This window comes from Corylus avellana, chromosome ca1 (assembly GCF_901000735.1).
Source record: "Corylus avellana chromosome ca1, CavTom2PMs-1.0".
Taxonomy (NCBI): domain Eukaryota; kingdom Viridiplantae; phylum Streptophyta; class Magnoliopsida; order Fagales; family Betulaceae; genus Corylus; species Corylus avellana.
In genome coordinates this window covers 46164768-46173832 of record NC_081541.1, presented here as the reverse complement: position 1 = coordinate 46173832, position 9065 = coordinate 46164768, and the positions used below count along the sequence as shown (strand labels likewise).

At 34.8% G+C, this 9065-nt stretch overlaps 1 protein-coding gene and 1 pseudogene across 1 annotated transcript in view; both read right to left on the bottom strand.

Annotated features, from left to right (window-relative positions):
- Window positions 1–9065, bottom strand: part of LOC132176817 (putative disease resistance RPP13-like protein 1) — a 34183-nt gene that overhangs the window by 10040 nt on the left and 15078 nt on the right. The window lies entirely within an intron of this gene.
- Window positions 2598–7961, bottom strand: LOC132176919 (beta-amyrin synthase-like; annotated as a pseudogene).

The window sequence follows — 9065 nt, the reverse complement described above, 5'->3', positions numbered from 1 at the left end:
TAAAATTAAATATTGGTGGGTGAAGGAAAACAAACTCAAGTGTTTTATGGACCTTAACATTGCACCGAATGGGCATGTTTTTAGAAAAATTGCTGGGAGCGACATTGTGTCCCAATAGTTTGGAATTCATTTGTTACTGTCTTGGCACAACATTTGGCATTAGGTGTAAACCCAATGACGAAAATAACAATGAAATAAAAGTAAAAGCGGAAATAAAATAAAATAGAGAAAAATAATTTTTACGTGATTCGGTCTATATATGAATTATATTCATATATAAAGCCCTAAAGGCTACATTATGCTTTTATTCAATGGATGATTTTACAATACGAAATAGTCTCTATTTATAGAGATGTAGAGAGAATACAAAATGATATATATGGTTGAGAAAATCAAATCAGAACTGAATGTATCTGATTTGATTTGATTTTATCAATTACGATTACATTGAAGCAGCAAATGGGTTGAAGTGAGCAACTGGACGAGCTGCGAGTGGGTGAAGCATGCTCAAGGACAGGCCTGGTCCAGATTGCATAACAGCCTTGCCTCCATCTCCATCAACCTTCCAATCAAAGCATTGAACCAAAGATGCAACCGTAGCATTCATCAAGCTGAATGCCAGTGTTGGTCCTGGCAGGTCACCCTCTCCTCTCCGCCCCAAATGGAACATAATTGAAATTTTGTCCACTGATCACTTCACTTTGATCCTTGAAGGAAACCAAGAACCTCTCTGGGAGGAACTTATTAGGATCATCCCATGAATCTTTATCCCTCATGATGGCATAAAGATTGATTGCCACCGCAGTTTTTTCGGGTATATCAAACCCATTGATTTAGCAGTTTTGGCGGCATTCTCTCATTACTCCAGGGCCTGTTGGGTATAGTCTTAGTGTTTCCTTCACAACCGCTTGCAAGTAAGGGAGATTTGGGATATCTGATTCTTCAACATGTCTAGTTTTTCCCACATCGGATTCTATTTCCTCTCTGACCTTCTTGAACACACAAGGATGATTAATTAACTCAGCTATTGCCCATTGCATTGCTTCTGCTGAGGTTTCAGTGCCCGCAATGAAAAGATCCTGGCATGCATGCATATATAAGAGAAAAATTCAAAGCCTTGGTGACCTGCCAAAATTACACATGTCACCTTTTAAAGGATGACGTGTTTAATTCCACATGTCACTAATTGGTGACATTTTCATCAATTGACAGGTCACCAAATTCAAATTTAGACCGGTGGATTAATGCCACGTGACCCACGTCACTAATGACATGTCAACATCCAATTAGTGACGTGTTTAGCCATTGGCAAGTCACCAAACTGAAGTCACAAAATCTCGATTTTTTTGAAGTGGCTGAAGTTTCAAAGTTCCAATGTGAATGTCTTCTTCTAACATCTTGCTTGTTATTGTACTCATTGACTTTTTTTTTTTTAGTTTCTCTTGGTTGACTTTAGCCACTCAAAACATTAATACGAATTTCTTATCGAGAAATGTTACGAGTCAATAAGTTTATTATATTTTGTCAATATTCTTCTACAAATTTAATAGATCAATCATTAAATTTGTGAGGTCCACTATTAACTTATATGAGATCCACATAAGTTCACAAATCAAATGATTGATTTGTAACATGAGATGTGCCAAATTTGAGAAAAACATTGACTTATAGCATTTCTCTATTATATCTGTCAGGGCAAATAAATATGTCTGCTCGGTTGCTTTTTTACTTGAGGGTCAAGTAAAAACAGGTCGAGAACGCGGTGCTACGAAGAGAGAGGAGGAGACAACGCTGTGGCATAGATGCTCCTAGGGTTACCTCGCAACTGTGGGCGAGGGGGATGGGGAAATCTTTTTCTTTATCCCTGTTAGGAACACTCGATTTTTTATTTATTTTTAATAAGTTGTATCAATATATTTTGCTTTTATTTCCCTAATAATAATAGGCTATTTTCCTAATTGGCTAAACCCTATATTTTCTCACCTATGGCCTTGTTTGGTAAAAGGGTTGGAGTTGGCCTAGACACTATTCATCACCATTTCCAAAAAAAAATCAACATAAAAACATTCTAACTTTTTCACTTTTTATCAAATCATTCACTTTTTATTATTATTCAAATAAAAAAATCACTACAAAACAAAATTTTTTTTACTTTTTCATACCACTTTTTCATTTTTTTTTATACCAAACATTCTTATTTTTTTCACATCAATCTACATCAACTACAGTGTCTAAGCCAACCCATTTACCAAACACCACCCTAAATAAGTCTGGCCGTATGACAATTCAGTGAAGAATAAACATAATTTTGCCTAAAGTAATCGGAGGTTGATCCATTCAAAATCATCAATAGGGGTGGGCATGGATTGGAGTGGAGCGGGTTTAAGGGTTTTCTTGAACTTGCCCCATAATGGTCGGGTTCCAAAAAAATGGGTGTAAAACCCATATAAAAAGGAGAGGCCACCCCATTTGCTAGGGGTGGCTTGGTGGCCCACTAGAGTTCAAGAGCGAAACAACTTGCAGTCATATGAAATTGGACTGGATTGAAATAGCACAAGGGTATAGGCTTATAGCCGAACGAAGAAATTTTCATATATATGAACGACATATTTATTCAAAAGAAAACACACATTTACAGACTCTCCAACTAATTATCAGCTGAATCACCTGATACTACACATTGACACACGTTCACTGGTACAACATCAACACATTCGCTAAAGAAAAAGTAATTAAGAGAATTCTCATCTTGCTTTCCTTAAGAGTTCACCACTTGATTTAAAATTTTCTAGATGGCAATAGGGCATGCTTGCGGTATTCTGCAAGAGCCCACAATGGGAAAATATTTCTGTATGCTGCAAAATGTAACATACAATTCCTCATGAAGACTCCAGTGATTTCCTGTATGAGAGAGTGATGAATGGTTAGAAAGCTTTGGAGGTGAAGTTCAAGCATAATATATATACCTGAAATTTGAAGCTTAGTTAAAGAGAGGTACCTGTTGAGGAAAATCGCCATCTTCCAGTTGAGAATTAATTATAAGCTTTGCTGAACGGTGAAGAGGTGTCGGGTCTCTTTCAGCCTATTACAAATACAATTTTAACATCAAAATATGTCAGAAAAGCATATGACAGCATGATATAGATTTTTAAAACATGAACTACTCACCTGTCCAGCATGAATGAGACCCATCATTGCCCATGCAGTATGTACCAAATTTGATTGGTTTCCGTCAAGAGGTACATATTCCTATTATATAATCAAGCACAAAGAATTTGTAATTTTATTATCTACCATCTGCAAAATCTTATAAAGACAACAAGAAATACTTTTCTTTGACAAATTGATCCAAAAACTTCATTCAACGAAATTCTTCCTATAATAACAATTAAGATAATGAAAGCTAGGTTCATGCTATTAAAGGTTCTTAAATTTTTATCAATGATGTTTATGTTAAATGACTAGTTGTCCCAAAAACTTAATCTCAAAAGAGATAAATTTAATCACTTAATCATTACTTTAACAGTTGAGAGTAAAATATAATAAAAAATATTAATGATGTTTGGAAATAAAGATGAAAAAAAATAATAATAATTAAGAGGCTTTTAGCATTATGCATGTTAAAACTAAAGCTGACAATTTTTGACAAGAATTGCAAATTTGACACAAACTTAACACAAAGTTAAGAAAATTATGGTTGATGAGACTGATTAACCTGTTTAATTAAATGAGATAGGTTAGGGTTGACCTATATAGTTTTATACTCATGCCTGGACACGACTTATACCCATGTCTTATACCCATGAAATTTAATATGAAATTAGCCGGTTAGGGTTGAGAGGTTAATTTGTTTAACTAAATGGGTTGAATTAAGATTGACCTATATAGTCATATACCCATGTCTTGACAGGACCTGAACGTGGCATGCGAATAGGAATTGTCACCCTTAGTAAAAACATTACCTTGTTTGGGCATGAAAGATAGCTCTCTCCCCAACCACCATTATCTCTTTGTGCTTTAAGTAGAAAATCAACAGCTCTGCGCATAGCTGAACAATTGTTGTAAGTCTTGCCAACTGCAGCCAATCCTCTAAGTGCAAACCATGTAGCGTATGGGAAGCAAACTCCCCAATTTCCATACCTGCGGAAATGCTTCATCATGTAATAGATTTCTTTGGGAAATCCATATAAAAACAGACAAATCTCAAAAAAATATCTAATAAACCAGTGGAGGAACATACCATGAACCATCAGCCGTTTGTACGTCTTGAAGGAATTGAACAGCATTTTCTATGAAATCTTCGATCTCTTTCTTCCGGTGCCCAGGGTATAACTTCTTAAACAAAACTAAAGCTTCGATTGCTGATGCGGTGCACTCAACGTACTCATGGTCAACGATAACATCCGAGACAAATTCTATGGGATTAAGCAGCTGATGGGAAAAAGAAAAAAAAAAAAAAAAAATTCCATAAATATACAAAAAAGGTGAATTTATAAATTTTAAATAATTATGAAGCATATTTCAAGGCTACTTCAATATGTTAAGGTACTTACTTCCAACCATTTTTGGGCTCGAAGCTGGTTCCCAGACAGATATACCACCATTTTTACTCTGCATTAAACCATACAATAGAGCTTATCGATATGAACACAGTGAAATACTTAAGAAATAAACACTGCACTAGATAAATGAAACTTCAAGAAAGTTTCCAAATGCAGCCTGGGTTTCCTATTCATGCCGATAGTTTCCAAATATTTGTACTTCAAAATACAATGCTAGTTGTTAGAATATTGAATAAATTATTAAAATCAATCATTTCCTATTAATTTAAACTGTTGGGACAACTAGGGATTTTGGGCTCAGAGTTCGAACCATGTCTCCTCATTCACCTTTCATTTCGATTAAATATTCTACGTGTTGAGTCTTATTTATTCACTTATTAAGGTGAAGTTTGAACCTAGCATGAGAAATGTGTTAGAATATTAAGTAAATAATAGTCTACGTATTGAGCCTTACTTATAAATAAGGGGTACTAGTTTGAATTTGCATGTAAGCGAGAGTGTTATCAACCATTTTTCATTAGCTTTAAGCTTTTGGGTTGACTGATAATTTTACAATAGTGAAAGTTAATCCTCACCTGTAGAGAAAGTATAACATTTATAGAATCATAAAATCACTCGGGATCCATTTTCTCACCAACAATTTTTGGTGGCTTCATGGAGAAAAGCATGCAACACTGAAATAAAAGCGAATTTGATGAGTAACATATTAACTATGGAGAAGGTGCAAAATTTTACCCCATTGATGCATTTAAAAAATGTTAATTACCACCAAACTCTCAGCAGTACAATCAGACACTTGCCATCCATGATCTTGATCAGAGAAAGTCCATGATCCCTTAGAAATGTGACGATACATGCTTTTAAAGTCTCCAGAAGGGTTGTCCTTGACCTTTACAATTTATAAGGGAAAAATGGAATAACTAGTCTGAATGAATATTGAATAGTTTTTATTTTTTAAGCAAAAAGGTAGATTTGATGATTATGGTGAAGAGATGCTTTTAGAATTGAAAATAAAACCTGAGATTTCTTGATGAAGTCATGCCCTCTCGCAAGTGTAGGTCCAATTTCATCAGTGAGATTACTAGCAAGTAAAGCTTGAATTGCAAAACCGGCATCCCACACTTGACTCCCAAAACTCTGCATAAAAATGGTATATATCAAAGTCAGGGATCCCTTATTTTTTCTTGCAAAGACTTCGGACTTGTAGATCACTTGAAGCTAGAAAGCAAGAGCTTGGGGTTTATCCCAGAGTTTGAATAGTTATATTTACAAAACTAACCCTAGAAAGAAATTTAGTGTAATCTCTTCATTCATAATTCAATATGAAGTGTAATTCAAATGTTAAACATATAGTCAAAAGATTAATTCTGCAATTGTTTTTGCAAAATATGCGTACTCATGACCTGCAACTTGATTCCATCTTCAGCAACCCATATGTAATCTGGGATCCTAGCAATGTGCTTCTTGAAGTAATCCCCATTTGGATCTTCAACCCAACAAGCAAGCATACATAGGACCTGTTCAATACAAATGGCTTTAGGAATACTGTAATATAGCCCAAATCGATGCTCTACATTGCTTACCTTGATTAGATGATCATAAAATTTACCTTTTCCACGCATCCAATGGTGATGTATCGACTGTTCTCATCTTCATAATGAATGTGCTTCATTGTTACTTGAAGAGCCTTCTCTCTTACCAACTTGTTAAAGGGCCAACGAGTGAGAAGAGGCTCAGTGAATATGTATAGACTATCCCAGACCAGATCTTGTATCAAAGGATGGGGATAGTATAGATCCTCCTGTAACAATATATAGTTTTGCACAATCAATGCATTGGAAAAATATTGAAAAGCGTATATGTAGCAATGAGCAATTATCAACAATGCAGAGAAGATTAAGGTAAACTCACCTTTGCGCACAGATGACGCACTTTCTTCCAATTAACTTCATTGTAAGGTTGAGTGTAGAGTTCCTCCCTCAATTGAAGAATGAGAGGTGTGATTGGGCCTACAAACCTTTTCCCATAAAGGTATGACATGGGCAGGTACACCATGCGGCAGTAGCACCACATTTTTGCTGCATTTTGGGGGAATAGGCAATTGTATAACAGAAGTGCTAACCATTTTTGAGTTAAACACTATTCTTAGTTTTCGACATTAAAATAAATAATTTCAAAAAAAAACATTCCATTATGCAATAAGGATCTAAAGTACACTGACATTTTTAGGAAATACAATGAAGTGGTAAGCAAATATGTACAAACCTGGACGAATGGGAAGAAATGAAGGAAGGATCCAAAATTCCGGAGGCATTGGGTTGGTTCCAATCCACTCGTACACACCAAGTATCTACAACAAAAGGAAAAAATATGCATACTGCATAGTGAATATTTGAACCTATATATATATATATATATATATATATATATATATATATGACTAGATTTATGAAACATGGTCATACTGAAAGCCAGGTCTTTCCCCAAGAAGGTATGTGTGTTACACCACCATGATCAAGGATCCATTTTCGCGCTCTTGCACAAGCATTTTCTTGACCACCATCGGGTCCTTCCCCGAGTATACGCATACAAATGTAGCTAAGAGCCGTGCAAAACATGATGCTGTGGCCCTCAATGTGTAATCCCCACCCACCATCTTCATTCTACAATATGCAAAATTTACAACATATTTGTTAAACATGATAGTTTAAACACACACACTCACACAAAGGAAAGGAAGCAAGTAATTCAGTAAAAATTTTAATCTTGTTTGCATAATTAACATGTAAAGCTTCCAAGAATATGCACCTGATGATAGTATATGTATCGGAGGATTTCCTTTTGATACTCAGCAGGAAACACAATATTAAGATGTCCTGTAATGTACAAACACATTACCTGCATTTTTTTCCCATTAAAAAGAATACAATTAGCAATTGCATTAAGATGAAAACCAAAACAAGTCAAAGATAGGTAGGTTGTCTTTGATCCAATGGTACTGTTCATAGCCTGGTCAATCTAAGAAGATGTTTTTTTGTTAAATATCATTAGAAAAAATTGTTATGTTGTTGATGATTTCTCTCGGTATCACAAAAAGTTCCCTGATGTATACTTTTACGTGAATATCCCAAAAAAATATATGTTTGATTATGTGATGATCACAATATTGATTATACTTTTTAAAGAAAAAATGATAATAATTATGAGTCTCACCATGGGGGGAAGGAAAAATAATGGGCCAGCATTTTCAGCTGGCCAATGGCCATCACTAGCCTGTAAGGCCGAAAAGAAATGGACGGCCCTTCTCAGTGCAGCTGTGGCCTTTTCATTTGTCATTTCCTCTCCATCCTCAACCTTTACTGGAGGAATTGTTTGTTTGAAGTTTTTCTCCTTAAGAAACTGCAATCATTTTGACAAAGAAATGAGCATATATATTAGAGTAAACAATTTCTGAATTATTAGATATCTCATGATATTTTGAATTTTAAAGCCACTAGATTACAATATATCATGATATTATGAATATTTTATATAATATTTTATACGACTTCCGAATCTGATACAAATTTAGTATTAAATCAACATGTTACAGTTAAGAGGTTGATCTAACTTGTTTAATTAAATGGTTTGAATCAAGGTTGATCCATATCATTAATAATTCAAATAGTATTTTTAAAAAAAATAAGTGATCATATCATTTTTTTCTCTTACTATTTTCAATGTATTTTCTTGACGTGTCAAATGTAATACGTCAAGAAAAAAAATTTCTTAATAATTTTTTGACTATTAAATGTTGGCGTATCACTAAAAATGAGCAGGAGATCTCTCTTAAATATTCAACTTTTTCCCTCTTTCTTTTCCTCTTCTTATTATTTATTCATTCCCTCTTCTTTTATTCTCCGACACACTCTCTCTCCTCTCTCAATCTCCCTCTTCTCTATTGAAGTCTTCTTCTTCTCCAGATCTAAAGCCGCCCATTCTCCTCAGCCGTGTCGAAGCGAGTTACCTCTCTCTCTCGATTAAGTTTTAGTGTTATTCTCAGTTTGGATGCTCAGAAAACTGTGGAAAGAAGAATGAAGAAAAGAAATGGAGTGTCTCTCAGAATTTTGGTTTCCAAAAAATTAGGCCATGTTTCGGAGCTGTATTTGGTTCTCTTCAGTAACAGTTTATTTTTTTCTTCTCAAAATTACTTTTGAGGAGAAAAGAAGAGAGAGAGTGTGAGAAAAGGAGAGAATGGCGAGCACGCCATTCTGTCTCTCTCCCTTCGTTCCTCCAGCTGGAGAAACGAAGGGATCCGTTTCTCCAGGGAGAAACGAAGGGATCCCTTCGTTAATTTCTCCAGCATCTCTTTCTCTCTCTCCGGAGAGAGAGAAAGAGATGATGGTGAAAAAAATAAAAAATAATTTTTTTTTTTTTTAATAATTTTTAAACTTTAGTGACATTTTGAAATTGGCACGTGAACAAATTTATTGACTGTCAATTTCTGACATGTCAATAATTTAC